Raw genomic sequence first — 18,872 nt, forward strand, 5'->3', positions numbered from 1 at the left:
GAAGAGTGTGTACTTGCCTGAAAGAAGACAAAGTACATGCCTCAGGCGAGTGGTTCAAAACTGGACATTTAGATTTTGGAGCCTCACATGCTGTGGCTGCATTGAGGTGACCGTATCGCAGGTGGATAGACTGTGTTGCCAAACTGAATTTATTGAAATCCTGGCGCCTTCTACCCTTTTCTGGAGACTACTTACTGAAATTTATTTTATCTGTCTTGTATACAATTTTCAATATCTACCTACCTACCTACCTATGTCAGAATCCGCGAGCACAGCATTAAAGGGGATTGATGACATTTTTTAACCTTGGATCTGTTGTTAGATGTTTTGGGGGTCATATTTTCACTCAGGACAAAAATGAATGTAATCAGTGCATTATTGATTTGAATGCAAATATGGTTGTGGCTAACTAGGTAATTAATGTTTGTGGTCAGGGCAACTAGAAACACCAAGAGTACACCACTTTTTGACACCACTGAACAAGTGGACATTTCATGAGTCCGTTTCCACAAACAGTTTCCCGGCAGATGTAAACATGGACATACTGACCTCACTGAATGTAATTTTGTTTTTAAGACAACCGATTGAAAAGTTAGTGGTTTAGCTTAGTATCTTAACCACTGGTTGGAGCAGCTGTCCACTAAGTGATTACAAGTCAATTGGCAATGATGGGCTGGGTCTTACTAAACAAGTTCCTCATCAGCAGTCAATTTGTACTCACTCAGTGGACAGCAGTGCCAGTGGGAGAGATGCTAAGGTAAATGCCTAACTGTATATAATCAGTTATCTTTACATTTAGTGAGGTAAACATGAGCAAGTTTACCTACCAAGGATCTTGCCTGTACAACTGGATACTTTCAATGAAATATCCGCCTGTTCAGTGGTGACAAGAAGAGTTTTACTCTGAGTGTTTCTGACTGCCCTATCCAATAACATCAGTGAGCGTGTGGCTATTGTTTGCCATCTAAATCAATAGGGCATCAACTGAATGAATCTGTCCTTAGTGAAAAGATGACCCCAAAACATCTAAAAGTAGAGTCTAGGTTGAAAAATGTCTGGGTTCTACTTTAAATCCCAAAGTAGACATTTGAACACTTTGCATGGCTCCTCCTGCACTGATGTGGATGACGGATTATTATGAAGCACTTTGAGCATCCATTTTTGGAAAGGTGCGGTAAAGTTGTTCTGCTGGCACATTTTGACCAGAGAAATTTGAGTGTGGTGACCCCAAATCAAAAATCCACTGGGCCAGTATTTATGTCTCCTCTTAAGAGTACTTAGTGGATGCTGCATGGTCAAAGACATACATGGCTTTCCTACTGAAACATGGCATATGCCAAAACCCAGAAAGTGGCGTAAGCACAAAAATATCCAGATGTATCAAAGTGTGCATACGCATAGATCCAAGCATGCTCCGTTTGTACATCCCGCTGAATGTGGAATTGAGTGCACATGCAGATGTACCAAGCTCCTCCCTTTCCACACCCCTATTTAAATATGCAGTCCGAATGGAACAGGAGCAGCCAAATGGACAACAACAACGTGCAAATAAGCCCTAGGAGCTGGGAATCCCCCTCCATCAGCTCAGTCCACATGAACAAAGAAAAGAAATTATACAACCCCAATTTTAATGACTTTGGGATGCTGTGTTACACATGATTTGCAAATCCTCTTCAACCTATATTCAATTGAAAACACCACAAAGACAAGATATTCAATGTTCAGCCAGCCATGATTTTTGCCTGGCGTATCACACAGTTTCAGTCATTTAACTTTTGATATGTCTGAATGTTGTCATGGAGAAGGGCGTATGCCACGTTTTGTGCGTAGGCAGCTCTTCTAAATGAAGCCCCAGGTCTGAAAGTGGCATACAACTTGACCTCTTGCATTGTTTCCTTTTTATAAGGAATGTTAAACTGCTTGAAAGCATCAACTTTTTCTTCGGCAGTCTGGGTTCAGTACTTTCAGCAGCAGGGCCTCATCTCACACTGTTTGTCTTTCTGATCAGATGTGCTACATGATCCAAGCTCACGTTTGTCTTCAGATTAAATATTTTGAAAACGATTCTTGTGCTTCCCTCTCTTCCTTGCAAAGTGTCGACAGGGGTATCCTGGTTTCCAGTTCTTTTCTGGCTATTTGGCGTCACTGGTGCATGCTGGCAAACATCATCAGCACTTTATATATTATATATATATATTTGCATTTCAGAATCTCAGCTGGGTTCAGCGTTTTTGTGCCTTTAGTGTATAACAATGAGCTCTGTGAGGCGATTGGCAGAAGTCTGTCTGGTACTGCAGATTCAGTCATGCCACTGCTGCATGGAGTTGAGGCATTCAATGTGTGCATGTGTCTAAGGGGTGAGGAAAAGCAGTTATTTGTCTTGGCAGCAAGATCACTTGCCAGAGAAACTGTTCTGGTGCCAAAACACACCAATGCAAACTGAGTGTGTGTTTTATCTCTCATCATAATTAAACGGTGGCTATTTTATCCTTTGAAGCACCTCAAGTGGACTCATGTCGAGTTGTGGTTTGTTTAAAACAAAAGCCAGCAGCAGTCAAGGTATTTTCCAAAAACTGCAGAACATTCGTATTAACAAGGGAGGTAGCTGACATTTTCAGTTAATCGGGCATAACAGAGCTTCATCCTTCACAGATCCTTTCTTTTACTAGCTGTGGGCGACTTGAAGCACCATTGTTTGGCTCAAACCAAATGCCACAGTCCAAAAGGCCTCTGTGCCAACCCGACTCTGAGGATGTTATAGAAAGGGAAAACCCATCTTCCCCAAAACATTCTCCTATTACGGGGGTGGAGTTTCAGCTTCCATCAGACCTGTCAAAGGAAGTTATTTGAGCAACTGACGACATTAACTGCTGCTCTTTTTGGCGTTTATCCTAGCAGCATTATCAGTCACGGGAACATGATGAATCTTCCACAGTTGGTTTGAAGAAAAAAAGAAATGGATCATGTCTGTGCACATGGTTTTGCACCGACAGTATTCTTTGTTTTTTCAACCCATGTTAGCAATGCTCAGCCACATGGGGTGTGCAGCCAGTACATTCTGAGTGCCGGCCCCAAGCCCGGATAAATGAGGAGGGTTGCGTCAGGAAGGGCATCCGGCGTAAAACAAGCCAACCCAACTATGCAGACTCAGAATCGAATTCCCATACCGGATCGGTCGCGGCCCGGGTTAACAACGTCCGCCACCGGTGCTATTGCCCAACAGGGTGCCGGTGGAAATTGGGCTACTGCTGGGCGAAGACGACGAAGAAGAGGAGGAAAACGTTGCCACGAACAGTGGGAGAAGAAGAAAACTAGAAGGGTGGAAATGAGAGTGGGGACTTTGAATGTTGGTAGTATGACTGGTAAAGGGAGAGAGCTGGCTGATATGATGGAGAGGAGAAAGGTAGACATATTGTGTGTGCAAGAGACCAAGTGGAAGGGAAGTAAGAGCAGGAGCATCGGCGGTGGGTACAAATTGTTGTACCATGGTGAGGACAGGAAGAGTAATGGTGTTGGGGTCATTTTTAAGGAAGAGTATGTTAAAAGTGTGTTGGAGGTTAAGCGAGTGTCTGACAGGGTGATGAGTGTGAAGTTGGAAATTGAAGGGGTGATGATGAATATCATCAGTGCATATGCTCCACAGGTAGGTTGTGAGATGAAGGAGAAAGAAGATTTCTGGAGTGTGTTAGATGAGGTGGTGGAGAGTGTGCCCAAGCATGAAAGAGTGGTGATAGGAGGTGATAGGAATGGGGAAGGACAGATGGTAGTTGATTTTGCAAAAAGGATGGAAATGGCTGTGGTGAACACCTACTTTAAGAAAAGGGAGGAGCACAGGGTAACATATAAGAGTGGAGGAAGGTGCACACAGATGGACTACATTCTTTATAGGAGATGCAAGCTAAAAGAAATCACAGACTGTAAGGTGGTAGCAGGAGAGAGTGTCACTAGACAGCATAGGATGGTTGTTTGTAGGATGACTTTAGAGGTAAAGAAGAAGAAGAGAGTGGGAGCTCAACAAAGGATCAGATGGTGGAAGCTGAAGGAGGAAGACTGTTGTGTGAAATTTAGCGAACAGGTGAGAGAAGCACTAGTTGGAGGGGAAGCAATTTTGGAGTACTGCAGATGTGGTGAGGGAGACAGCTAGGACAGTACTGGATATGACATCTGGACAGTGGAAGGAAGACAAGGAGACTTGGTGGTGGAATGAAGAGGTCCAGGAAAGCATAAGGAGAAAGAGGTTGGCGAAAAAGTTTTGGGATAGTCGGAGAGATGAAGAAAGTAGATAGGAGTACAAGGAGATGCGGCGTAAGGCGAGAAGAGAAGTGGCAAAAGCAAGGGAAAAGGCATATTGCGAGCTGTACAAGAAGTTGAATAGTAAGGAAGGAGAAAAGGACTTGTACCGATTGGCCAGACAAAGGGACAGGGCTGGAAAGGATGTGCAGCAGGTTAGGGTGGTAAAAGATGCACATGGTAATGTGCTGACAAGTGAGGAGTGTGTGCTGAGAAGGTGGAGGGAATATTTTGAAGAGTTGATGAATAAAGAAAATGAGCGAGAGAAAAGGCTGGATGATGTGGTGAGAGTAAATCAGGAAGTAAAAGAGATTAGCAAGAGGTGAGGGCTGCTATGAAGAGGATGAAGAGCGGAAAGGCAGTTGGTCCAGATGACATTCCAATGGAGGCATGGAAATGTCTAGGAGAGATGGCAGTAGAGTTTCTAACCAGATTGTTTAATAAAATCTTGGAAAGTGAGAGGATGCCTGAGGAGTGGAGACGAAGTGTGCTGGTTCCTATTTTCAAGAACAAAGATGATGTGCAGAGCTGCAGTAACTACAGAGGCATAAAGCTGATCAGCCACAGCATGAAGTTATGGGAAAGAGTAGCAGAAGCTAGGCTTAGAAAACAGGTGAAGATCTGTGAGCAGCAATATGGTTTCATGCCGAGAAAGAGCACTACAGATGCAATGTTTGCTCTGAGAATACTGTTGGAAAAGTACAGAGAAGGACAGAAAGAGTTACATTGTGTGTTTGTGGACTTAGAAAAAGCTTATGATAGGGTGCCAAGAGAAGAGTTTGGCATTGTATGAGGAAGTCTGGAGTGGCAGAGAAGTATGTTAGGGTAGTGCAGGACATGTACAAGAATAGTGTGACAGCGGTGAGATGCGCAGTCGGAATGACAAACTCATTCAAGATGGAGGTGGGATTACACCAAGGATCAGCTCTGAGTCCTTTCTTCTTTGCAGTGGTGATGGACAGGTTGACAGATGAGATCAGACAGGAGTCCCCATGGACTATGATGTTTGCAGATGACATTGTGATCTGTAGTGAGAGTAGAGAGCAAGTTGAGTCTAGTCTGGAGAAGTGGAGATATGCTTTGGAGAGAAGGGGAATGAAAGTCAGTAGAAGCAAGACTGAGTACATGTGTGTGAATGAGAGGGAGCCCAGTGGAATAGTGCAGTTACAAGGAGTAGAAGTGGTGAAAGTAGATGAGTTTAAATATTTGGGGTCAACTGTTCAAAGTAATGGAGGGTGTGGTAGAGAGGTGAAGAAGAGAGTGCAGGCAGGGTGGAGTGGGTGGAGAAAGGTGGCAGGAGTGATTTGTGACCGAAGAATATCAGCAAGAGTGAAGGGGAAAGTCTACAAAACAGTAGTGAGGCCAGCTATGTTGTATGGTTTAGAGACAGTGGCACTAACAAAAAGACAGGAGGCAGAGCTGGAGGTGGCAGAGCTCAAGATTTTGAGATTCTCTTTGGGAGTGACAAGAATGGACAAGATTAGGAATGAACATATCAGAGGGACAGCTCAGGTGGGACGGTTTGGAGACAGTCAGAGAGGCGAGATTGAGATGGTTTGGACATGTGCAGAGGAGGGACCGAGGGTATATAGGGAGAAGGATGCTGAGGATGGAGCCACCAGGCAGGAGGAGAAGAGGGAGACCAAAGAGGAGGTTCATGGATGTGCTGAGAGAGGACATGCAGGTGGTTGGTGTGACAGAGGAAGATACAGAGGACAGGGTGAGATGGAAACGATTGATCTGCTGTGGCGACCCCTAACGGGAACAGCCGAAAGACAAAGAAGTTAGCAATGCAGGCTTGCAGAACACATGCACCGCTGACAGCTTTGCAAAATATCAGGATCGTCATTGCTTTGCTCACTCTGACCTTAGCTACAGATGTGGACAGGCGTAAACTGCGAGGGTTTGTGTGCACATACGTGTCTGTGGAGTCTTTAAATCATAGAACGATGAGCTGTTTTATGTTGGCACCAGAGCGATGGGAGCTACAGTGTGACAGGCAGGCCTGAAGTGACCTTAAGCCCAGTAATGTGCCTTCTTGGAACTTGCGACTCATTCTTTGGACATAAGATTGGTGATGTAGCGGCTGCCGGACTCCAAAGCTAACATTTTTGGACATAACTTTTAACTCTTTCATTTTCTTTCAGGATACTGTGCTTTAGGGTTGATGGCGTTTATTTTTTCCTTGATGCATCATGTTTTCTCATAATTCTTGTTTTTGGTTTGACTCACCTCCCGTGCTTACAGGAGGGGGGTTGCTTTGTGTCTGTGTGAATAAAATGAGTCCCACATACAGTATGACTACATGCAGGAGCAGTGTTTAGACAAACTGTGTCAGATGAATACTGGCAAATTCCCCGTTTTGTGTTGTTTCACAACCTGTGATGCTGCTTCCTTTACAGTCAGTGTTTTTTCTGTGCACAGCAGAACTCTATCAACAGCTACTATACAACAGACTGTACTGGTGCTCGTGTTCTGACTTAGAAATATTAACATGAGTACGAATAACATCTACTCATTTATGTACAGTGGCAGAAAAAACACTTGGGTATCCTTATGCTTTTACATGTTTTTTCTTTTTTACAGTAAAGTTAAAAATGGATTCAGGCCTCTCAATCTTAATATCTCTAAAATTATGCCCTTTAAACTCAGTAAAATCAAGTCTCTTCAACATGATCTAAATTAAATAAAAAATTCAAAGGAAAAATAATGGAATGCATACATATGCCCTGCAATGTAACAAATATAAATGATCATTTTACATCCACTTTTCTTCAGACAAGTCAGGAGATGGACACATGCATAGAATAGAGTAGAACAGAATAGTCTTGTTGTACAGGAGGGGAGTACAATGAAATTGGGGTGCTCCCGCAGAGCTACCGTACACAAGAAAAAACAAAAAACAAAAAAAAAAAACAAGACATCTTATACACCACCAAGTGTTTTAATATTAAATATGTACTGTATACTAATATTTATAGATATATGTGTGTGTGTGTATACTGTAAACTATGGAGTAGTGCAATAATGGAGGTATAAGGCATATATATGTATATATGAATGTAAACATATGAATAAAGTACAGTTTAAAAAGTGCCTGTAAACATTTAGGGCAGTGATTGTGAACACTTTCCAATTGGAGACCCCTAATGCAGTCCAGCATTAGGACTACGTGGATGCAGATCTGTGTGTGTTTGTAGTAGATATGGCCCAGGAAAGAAGCTGTTTGTCAGTCTGCTGGAGTGGTAGTTTGTTGACCTGTAGTGTCTCCCAGAGGGCAACAGATCAAACGGGGTGGGCAGGGTGTGTGGGGTCTCCTGTGATGGTCTCAGTTCTGCTAAGGCAGCAGGATGTGGCAATGTTTTCCAGTGGGGCAGAAGGCAGCTGATGATCTTTAGGGCAGTGTTTATGATCCTCTCCACATCCTTTCTGTCTTCAGTTGTGAAGCCTGCGTACCACACACGCAGGTAGCATGTCAGTACGCTCTCCACCAAGGAGTGATAGAAGACCAACAGCGGCTTCGTGTCCAGGTTGTTCTTCCTGAGGACAGGCAGGAAGTGTAGCTGCTGCTGAGCCTTCTTAACCAGAGCCCTGGCGTTGGACATCCAGATGTGGTTGCCCAGAAACCTGAAAGTGGTGACAGTTTCTGCCTGTTCTCCATTTATAGGGGGGGGGGTCCTGTCTGTTTTTCCTAAGTCCATGATGAGTTATTTTATCTTATGTGAACAATCTCCAGTACCCGGATTTAATTTACATCAATCAACAACAAACACATACAGTACTGTGCTCTGTGGTAAATCTGTCAGTTCTCAATAACTGCTTGTCTGGGCATGTGACAGAGTTACAGGCCCCTGTGGTTGTGACTGGAGAAACTGGGTAAAGTGCAACTTCTGTCTGTTGCATCAGGAGTGGGGTGAGAAATGGGGAATGTCCTGTTTACCATCAGTACTCTGGTTGAGTTCACTGGGGCGCTAATCTTGAAGTCATATTTGTCTTTACAGCCATTGGGCATTGTGAATATTATCAGTTATCAAGTTGTTCACCAATGAATATGGCTTTATACACCCTGAAGAAAACCTAACAACTTGATAACGATTTTATCATATACCTATAAATGATAAATGCACACAGAACACAATGCGCATGCTCTCCCTTTGCTCATTGCCTCCGGGGGTATGGATGCGGGACCCGCAAAGAATCCAAGTCATGGCCACGGAGCTCTGCGGCTGTGTTACCAAGACCATGCAGCGGGCGCTGCGCATCAAAACAGCGAGCGTCTCTGGACCTGTTGCTACATGCTGCTCGGCACAGCAGACGGGGGCGGTGTGAGTGGCCCGCTGCGGCGCTTACCGAGCCCGCAGATTCAGTAAGTGCATCGGAGGCAGTGAGAGCAACTGCGGTGATGCCGACCGGTGTCACGTACAATTGTTTCCGCCTCGCTTAGGAAACAGAGCTTGGAACTTGACGTGGATGGATGATGAAAGAAGCAAAACACCTTCACAATTTACGTCGATATTTTGATGAATTTTTGATGATTTCTTCATTTACAGCAGCTTCATTAAACAAATGTATTCAAATGATTATCAGCACGACGGAGAGCTTACAGGCTAACCTCCGCTAACACTAGAAGACAGTTGCCAGTTATGGCTTTTGAAACAAGGGAGAAAAAAAAAAAGAAACAGCACAGTTCACCTGAAGCATTAGTGGACGTACGTGACACTGGTGGGAAATACACACGTGGAACAAGAGGTGAAGCTCTTAACAGATAGAATATTTTATGTGTACTAATGCTTCAGCTGAACGGTGCTGTTTCTTTTTTTTTTTTTACTTTCCAAATTATTCAGTTTAGATCCTGAGTTGATGTAGTTGTGTGTTATGTTGAAGTGCAAAGGACGATTGCTGTATGTGACTCAGGAAGGGGAAGGGAAAATTTGATGCTTTGAGTTTCATTATGGGTCATACTTTGAGGCAGACGATTTCATTTTACAGGCACAATCAAGGCACATGAAGTTGAACACTAAGGAAAGAGAAAAGGAGACAAAGCTGGAAAGGCTGTGCAGCAGGTTAGGATGATGACGGGTGCAGATGGTAATGTGCTGACAAGTGAGGAGAGTGCTTTGAGAAGGTGGAAGGAGTATTTTGAGGAGCTGATGAATAAATAACATGAGCGAGAGAGAAGGCTGGATGATGCGGAGAGAGTAAATCAGGAAGTGCTATGGATTAGTAAAGATGAAGCAAGGATAGCTATGATGAGGATGAAGAGTTGAAAAGCTGTTGGTCCAGTGACATTCCAGTCGAGGCATGGAAATGTTTAGGAGAGCTGGCAGTGGAGTTTCAAACTAGATTTTTTAATAACATCTTGGAACGTGAAAGGATGCCCGAGGAGTGGAAAAGAAGTGTGCTGGCTCTGCTCTTTAAGAACAAGGGTCATATGCAGAGCTGCAGTAACTACAGAGGCATAAAGCTGGTCAGGCTCAGCATGAATTTATGTGTGAGAGTAGGGGAAGTTAGGCTTAGAAAAGAGGTGAAGATCTGTGAGCAGAAATATGGTTTCATGCCGAGAAAGAGCACTACAGATGCAATGTTTGCTCTGAGAGTGCTGTTGGAGAAGTATAGAGAAGACCAGAAAGCGTTGCATTGCGTGTTTGTGGATTTAGAGGATCAGTTCTGAGTCCTTTCTTGATCGCAATGGTGATGGACAGGTTGACAAATGAGATTAGACAGGACTCTCCATGGACTATGATGTTTGCAGATGACATTGTGATTTGGTTGAGAGACTATCCTGGAGACAGAGATACACTCTGGAGAGAAGGGGAATGAAAGTCAGTATGAGCAAGACTGGGTACATGTGTGAATGAGAAGGAGCCTGGTGGAATAGTGGAGTTACAAGTCATGCATTGATGTGGTTAAGGTAAATGAATTTAAATACTTGGGTTCAAGTATCCAAAGCAGTGTGTGTGGTAGAGAGGTGAAGAAGAGAAAGGTGGCAGTAGTGATTGGTGACAGAAGAATATGTGCAACAGTGAAAATGTAAATCCCATTTCCTTTAGGCGGTTTCTTACAGTTCAGTCACAGACGTAGACTCCAGTTTCCTCCCGTTCGTTCCTCATTTGTTTTGTTGTGCATTTTCGATTTTTGAGACATATTGCTTTACGTTTTCTGTCTTGACGCTTTGATGTCTTCCTTGGTCTACCAGTATGTTTGCCTTTAACAACCTTCCCATGTTGTTTGTATTTGGTCCAGAGTTTAGACACAGCTGACTGTGAACAACCAACATCTTTTGCAACATTGCTTGATGATTTACCCTCTTAAGAGTCTGATAATCCTCTCCTTTGTTTCAATTGACATCTCTCATGTTGGAGCCATGATTCATGTCAGTCCACTTGGTGCAACAGCTCTCCAAGGTGTGATCACTCCTTTTTAGATGCAGACTAACGGGCAGATCTGATTTGATGCAGGTGTTAGTTATGGGGATGAAAATTTACAGGGTGATTCCATAATTTATTCCTCAGAATTGAGTGAGTCCATATTTTTTTCCCTCTGCTTGGTCTAAAAAAGTAACCATTACTGACTGCCACAATTTTTTTTTTCCTGATTTCTTATAGTGTTTCTTAAAGCCAGAAAGTTGCCATTTGAAATGACTTTAGTTTTGTGTCATGTCTGTGATCTGCTTTTTTTCTACAAAATTAAACAACTGAATGAACATCCTCCGAGGCCGGTGATTCCATAATTATTGCCAGGGGTTGTAGAATACGGTGTTATTACTACTTCATAAAAATCACATATTTGCATTGGACTGTTACTGTTCTCTCTACATTCATCTAAACAGTTGACTAAAGCAATTTGTGCTTTTATAACAACTGATAGTATTTTACATGAACAAAAATAGAAACTGATACAAGTAAAGCTGCACTTACTGTTAAGTTATAACTATCACTTTAGTTCTCAGGACAACTGATTTGGGTTTACATTCAATTCTTATTCATGTATATAAATGGAAATGCAATAACATGGACCTTTCCGTCCACTGATGACGTCAGCATTTCTGGGATACTGACAATTTATGTGGCACACAAATAACGCACAAACGTTTTTCACATCAATATTTGACTTTGAGAACATGTTAAATGTTTATCATATTTTCATCCAGTTGGATATTTCACACCTGTGTAACAGAAAAACCATAAAATGCAGATTTAGCAGGATAAGAGTTTGCATGGAGACAATTTGACGTAAATTCTTCCCAAAGACAGATTTTGAAACATGATATAAAAATCAAAGACTTACCGGGAGTGTAAGCTTTTCTGTATACACAATGATTTTAAAAAAGCTGATCGCCATTTTGGTCATTTTTGCTTGAACCAGCCCCATTTGAATTTATTTCTGCTGAACTTTAAATCCTCTACCTGCAGCAGAACATTTCATCCAGTTGTTTTGTAGATTCACCATGGTACAGAGTTCACGGTAAAATCTGTAATGGCGCCTCTTATTGGCTGTTGTGTGGGCGAGCGGCGGCATGTAACATTTATCCTTCAGTCTCGGATCCAGACATTAAAATGTGAGACAATATCCACTGTGGCGTCTCAGAGATGTTTCCAAATTATTTTACAGATATACACACCATAAAATCGGACCACAGACTAAATCCGACGCGCACCAGGAAAGCAAAACTAACCCGGAAACGTTCGCCACTAGTCACATGACACAATCAACCAACAGGATGCCAGCATAGTGCACTGCTTTGTCCCAAGCCTTGTGCTTGGCTGTCAGGTCCAGTAAACATCAAAATGGCCAAGAGGAACAGCTTTGACAACATTTTACTTCAATCGATGCTTTATATTGGTGGAAATTTCCACATTTTCCCACAAAAAAAGGAATCATGGAAGTTTACGGAAAATTTTCATCGCTGATATAGGGAGAAAGTTGCTGAAGATGGAGCCACCAGGCAGAAGGAGAAGAGGTAGGCCAAAGAGGAGGTTTACAGATGTGCTGAGGGAGGACATTCAGGTGCAATGTTTGCTCTGAGAGTGCTGATGGAGATGGTTGATGTGACAGAGGAAGATGCCAAGGACAGGGTGAGATGGAAATACATTATCTGCTATAGTGACCCCTAACGGGAGGAGCTGGGAAAAAAGGAGGACAGAAGCTTCAGTTCTCTAGGGTGTTAAATAGGATTTCCAGACAGAAACACTTGCTGAATTTTGGAATCAGAAGTGGGAAAGTCTGTTGTATCCACCGTGACTCACTCAACACTTTTCTGATGTATCAGAAAAGTGTTTGAGTCCCACTCGCATTTTCAACCAATCAGAATGCAGCTCCATTGCGCCTGCAGAAAACAATGGCAGACCATGTGAGATACGAGAGACAAAGTTAAAACAGCACGTAAAAACAGAACATGTCACCTCCCCACTAGGTGTTAAAGGCCAGTTTAAATAAATAACTCTTTAACTTAGATTTCAAAAGTGCTAGGTCAGGAATAGTACGTACAGTGGGGGAAATAAGTATTTGATCCACTGTCAATTTTCCAGGTTTTCCCACCTACAAAGAATGGAGAGGTCTGTAATTTTTATCGTAGGTACACTTCAACTGTGAGAGAGAATCTAAAGGAAAAAACAAAACAAAAACAGAAAATCACATTGTTTGATTTTTAAATAATTAATTTGCATTTTATTGCATGAAATAAGTATTTGACCCCCTACCAACCAGCAAGAATTCTGGTTCTCACAGACATGTTAGTTTTTCTTTAAGAAGCCCTCCTATTCTGCACACTTTACCTGTATTAATTGCACATGTTTGAACTTGCTACCTGTATAAAAGACACCTGTTCACACACTCAATCAATCACACTCCAACCTGTCCACAATGGCCAAGACCAAAGAGCTGTCTAAGGACACCAGGGACAAAACTGTAGACCTGCACAAAGCTGAGATGGACTACAGGACAACAGGCAAGCAGCTTGGTAGAAGACAACAACTGTTATGATTATTTATTAGAAAGTCAAAGAAACACAAGATGACTGTTAATCTTCCTCAGTCTGGGGCTCCACGCAAGATCTCACTTTGTGGGGTAAGGATGATTCTGAGAAAGCTCAGAACTACACAGGAGGACCTGGTCAATGATCTGAAGAGAACTGGGACCACAGTCACAAAGATTACATTAGTAATAGGGGTGTCGAAAAAAATCAATTCACGTCTGAATCGTGATTATTTATTACGATTCTGAATCGATCCAAAATGTCCAAGAATCAATTTTTAAAAAGCATTTTTTTTAAACATTTTCTTGCTTACTCACTGCGTGTACTGTTTGTCAGGCACCGGCTTCCGTACTGCAGCGACCCCGCGAGGGGAGGGTCCGGCGTTCTTCCAACATTCGTGAGCTGCAGCTTAGCATGGCGGACGAAGAGCTAATTAGTCTTTGTTGAAGGCAAATGTTTGGGCGCATTTTGGATTTTATTATTTGCTGTGTAAGAAGGAGCTTGACATGACTTATGGAGTGTACAAAATCTGCAAAATGAAAGTTAAGCACTTCGGAAACACTTCAAATCCGCAAGCCCACATGCTACGCCATCACCCGGAGCTAAAAGAGGGGAGCAGCGGTCTCTGCCGACTACTGACCAGAGCTTCGCTAAACTGCCAGCCAACTCTGAACGAGCAAAGCAGATAAGTAAATTTACATCTAGAATCACTTGATTAACCTTGTAAAGCTGCATTTTCTTAAACATAAACATTTTTTTAAGTAATATAACTATTTCTCAGAGCTCTGTGAATCGAAAATTGATTCTGAATGAAATCGTCACCCCAAGAATCGGAATCGAATTGAATCAGGAGTTGTTGTACGATTCACATCCCTAATTAGTAACACACAATGCCATCATGGTTTAAAAGCCTGCAAGGCAGCAAGGTCCCCCTGCTCAAGCCAGCACATGTCCAGGCCCATTTGAAGTTCACCAGTGACCATCTGGATTAGGGATGGACGATATGGCCAAAAATCCATATCACGATACACACTGCAACCTCTTGCGATAACGATATTATCACGATACATAAATTATATAATAAATCATTTCAGAACAGGTTGCATAGACCCTGAGGAAAGCCAAACGGCTGAATATATTGAAAGAAAGATAGAACATAGAATGTAGGCATACAACATTTATTTTGCCCCCACTGTAATAATACAGAAAGCTGTAGACATAATGTTGATATAAATAAAAACAAAAACAAAAGAGGTGTCTTTTTAAAGAAAAGACACTGTAATGAAAATCCTTTCAACATAGTTAAATTTTGTTACCTGAACTGGTACTGTGAAGTAGGTTAATACTTCCAGTATTAGGCATAGCCTTTTTAAATGTATCAGTGTAGTGCACATATACTTCAAATGAAACCATTAAAGTGCAAAATGAAAACGCAATTGGAATACTTACAGTATAAGGCACATATGTTAACTAAACAGCATTTTTTTCAAGTATAAAGGTTTCTTTGCAGTAGTGCCATGCCATAAACAGCAAAAAGTGCAAACAGTATAGATGGCATAAAGTGGCAAAGAACAGAAAATTTGGTGTCTTCTTTGTAAAAAAAAAAAAAAAAAAAATACTGAAATCCTTAAGACCATATGAATAATATAAATTTCACACCACCTTTAAAACTTTTGATCTCAGCTGTTGTATAGTAAGATCAGTGGTCGGAACAGATAACCAAAAAATTAACTTCGATAACAGATAATAAGATAACCGAAATGTAATCTTCGATAAAGATAAAACAATAAACCACCCAAAAATGTATTGGAAGTTGCAGATAACCGATAACAGATAAATTCCAATACTGTCTCTGGTACATTTACAACTACTAATAAAATTAATTTAAGTTTTAATGCCACAATAGCTTCTAGTAATACTAAAAGTAACAACAGACCCAAACAATGAGACCACACTTGCGTCTTTGAACATTCTGCCCCTGCTGGAAGCACTTGTTTACTACAGAGCTCCCAGCACAAAGGCACTCTGAGAGCAGCCATAAAGCCAACTCTCTATCAATCACAACGCTCCGGTCAGGCGGAGGTCTTGAAAAATAAAGTCATGCTGACTTATGGTTTTGATTTATAAATAACATTAATACCGATAGAATAACTCCATTAATGTCAATTCTGTCATTTGTACAAAGTTAAAATATAGCATATATCTTTTAATGTTGAATAATGCACTAATTCTGAGGTTTTGTAACAAACACAGACAGATCACAAAGGATTCTGGGTAAAAGTGCCTCTGCTAAACACTGATTGGTTCAGTTATTCATTATGTAAACCAACACGTTAATGTGACGTCTGTCGTGTGTTGGTGTTTACAGATAAATGTACTTTTGTAAAATATTCCATTTTTTTTATTTGTAAAAACAGGCATTTTTACGGAGCCCTGGAAGTGTCATCGCAAAATGTTTTGCATGTGGAGAGAATGTGCGCACGTTTTATGATGTTGTAAAACGTGCTTTACACTGTGCGAGATGATTTTTCATGCAGGAATTTTCTGGACCAAGTTTCAGGTTAATCGCGCGTCCTGCATCATGTAGTGTACATGGAGTAACAAGCTGCGTTTAACATCTCAGGACCACCTCCTGATCGCCGATCGTATGGTCCAATGATATCATTCTGGTCAGCTGTCGTGAGGGTATCCTGCTGCTGAAAAGCTACAAGCATCTAACCGCTCGCACTGTGCCTGTGCAAACACCACAGAGCTGTCTTGTAATGTTATTTTTATTTTTTTGCTGTTTTGTTTTTAAACTTCATTTGTAAAAAAAAAAAAAAAAAGCCATTTGCAAAGCAAAAAGTAGATTTGGTGCCCAGACGCTTAGTACTTAGGGCGAATACTGCCATGAACACTACTGGCCAGTAGATGGCAGTAGAGGCCTTGAAAACAAAATTCCAGATAATCCCTGTCTGCTACACAAAATGCGTGGAATTTAATAAACGCAAATAGAATAACAATGTCTATAAACCCAGAGAATATATTCACAAGAGTTTTAGGCACTAGAGTTTAATGCTGTTGTCCGTGGGGCCTGAACAGAGTGTCTGAAATGCAATTGTCCTGTCGTGAATGTACTGAGATTACATCATCCTACCCATAATGCACTGCTGGACCCAGCATGTGCTCACAAAACCTTAAAAATTAACACATTACTTTAAAACTAAAACATATATCTGATATTTTCACTTTATAAAACTTCAGACATGACAGTAATTTTAAATAACTTGTCCAAAATTAGTTTGGTTAAAATTTGAACCATAAGTTAAAAATGTATGCCTCTGGATGACTTAGGTGATATTGCCAGCATATCAGTATGGTGTTAAAGGAAATGATTTTTTTTTTTTTTTTTTTTGGCCATTTCTCCTTTGTCTACAGAGGATAGAGACGCTTTTCATAGAAGCAGCTCTCTTCAGGGTATAACTGTCCATCTGTTACAAAACTTTCAACAGGTAGGTGCTGTTCAGCTTTGTTTATCGGTCTAAAAGTTATCGGACAAAAATTAATCGGAAGATAATTGGTCCGATAATGGTTTTTAAAGTTATCTAAAAAGATAATCCGATAATGAAAACATTATCTTCGATAATTATCTGTTATCAGATTATCGGAAGTGTGCCCACCACTGAGTAAGATACAACATAACATAAATGGTGAAGCCGGGAACTCACTGAGACTTGTTTACATCATTTGACATTTGTTACGCTCTAAAGATTATTTGCCAGAAATACAAGCTTGTCTACAGTCTCTGGCTTCAACAGAGATCGGTGGCATGTAACTATGTTGCCCCCTGTGCTAAATGTCCTTTCAGAAGGGGCACTTATGGCCGGGATACAGAGATATTTCTGGGCCAGTCTTGCCACCCTGGGAAAATTAACTTGGTGTAGCCGCCACCAGCCCAGAGGGTCAGTCTCTCCATCAACCGGCATGGTCCTCAGGTAACTTTTTAGCTCCCCTTCGATGGCCTCTCTGTCAGCAAGAGCACCTGTGCCATCAGAGGCCTTTTTGAAAAAGCTTCCCAGGCTCTGTTTGACTTTCTTCGATTCTGTCTCAACAGCAACTTCAGCAGCTTCAACACCAGCAGCTGCAGCTTCTATGCTTGTGTGTGGCTCTGTGACCATTACAGCTTGCACCACCGCCAACAGTGACTGAATTTCTGCTACTGCTCTGGTCTTGATGAACATCTTGTGGTCATCAGCTATATATGTATCTTTAAACCGTGGGTCGACCAGTGAGGCCATATCAAGCAATTCAACAGTTTCTGGGTCTGAGTACTTCTCATTTAAGTACTCTAGGATGATCCTTTTCATGTCCTTGGTCAGCTCTGCGTCATCATCAGTTGCAGTAAGAACAGTGTTATTGAAAAGGTGGAGAACGGGTTTAATGTATGACACGCTGACATACTGATCCCCAGACAGCGTGTCTGTGAACTCAAGCAGTGGGCCAAGGGTCTTGCTCATGCATTCCAGGACATCTGTATCTTGCCACGTGGGTACCAGGTGTCTGGTTTTCTTGTCTGCTTTCAGTACCTGTGATAGGGCCTTCTCTTGCTCAAGCACCCTCTGGATCATCATCTGTCGTGACCTCCACCTTGTGGGTGTTTCTGTGATGAGACGCTGTAAGGGAAGATTGTGCTCAACCTGGGCTTTCTTCAATGCTTTTCTTCTTTTCCAAGAGTGGGAAAAGGAACTTACAATCTTCTTGCATAAGGCAACAGCATGGTCAATTCGGGGGTCCTTCACACTTTTTTCTGTTGATAAATAAGATATTATTTGTTAATTAAATCTCACTCTCCATCTCTCTCATGCATGCACACACATACATACACACACACACACACACACACCCACACACTTCACTTAACACAAATGCCACAAATATAAAGCATTTGCTATATACTACATCTCTAAACAGAAATGCAACATTACTATGCCGTATTACATGCACATTTGACTCTTTTACGACAACAAACGCTTGACAGCTGCAACTGCTTATTGCTAACATTAACACTGAAAATGCCATAGACATGCTAACGTGTTAGCATCGGTCCCGTTTTTAAGTTATAAAATACATCTATTAACTGTTTCAGAAGACCATAACAGGTCGCTTTAACATAAAAAGGTAAATAATACTCACAGCATTATGCTCTTTAGGGTTTTAGCGGGGGAAAACGAAAGAAAAAAATTAATCAACGAAGCAATGATCGAAGTACTGGTTCGATCTGCGAATCACTGCTTCGATTGGTTCAAGGTTCAAAGCAAAGCCGCGCTGCAGAAAAGTTGATTACAAACCTGCTGCAGGGTCTGTAATCAATGTAGAGAAATTATAATTTTCCTGACAAACACCCCCAAAAACAACAGCCACTCTGAAGGACCGATAAGGGAATCATTAAGTAAAAAGGTTATTGATGTCGGTGGATCGAATAATTTCTTAACGATACCCGAAAGGAACCGGTTCTCGATACCCATCCCTACTACAGCAGGATGTTAAAATTTTATAACATTATGCACTAAATATTTAACCTACCGATGGCGAGGTGCAGCCTATGTCCAAAGCACTGCAGCCTGGTACA

General features: G+C 41.7%; 1 long non-coding RNA gene across 1 annotated transcript; it reads left to right on the top strand.

The window, feature by feature from the left end:
- The first annotated feature begins 297 nt into the window (after positions 1-297).
- On the top strand, positions 298-18,402 carry LOC117526538. The gene is made up of 3 exons (XR_004565321.1): positions 298-401; positions 17,715-17,719; positions 18,393-18,402. It is a non-coding gene; the product is annotated as an uncharacterized LOC117526538 (long non-coding RNA).
- The last annotated feature ends 470 nt before the right edge of the window (positions 18,403-18,872 follow it).

The sequence above is a fragment of the Thalassophryne amazonica genome, chromosome 15 (genome assembly GCF_902500255.1).
Source record: "Thalassophryne amazonica chromosome 15, fThaAma1.1, whole genome shotgun sequence".
Taxonomy (NCBI): domain Eukaryota; kingdom Metazoa; phylum Chordata; class Actinopteri; order Batrachoidiformes; family Batrachoididae; genus Thalassophryne; species Thalassophryne amazonica.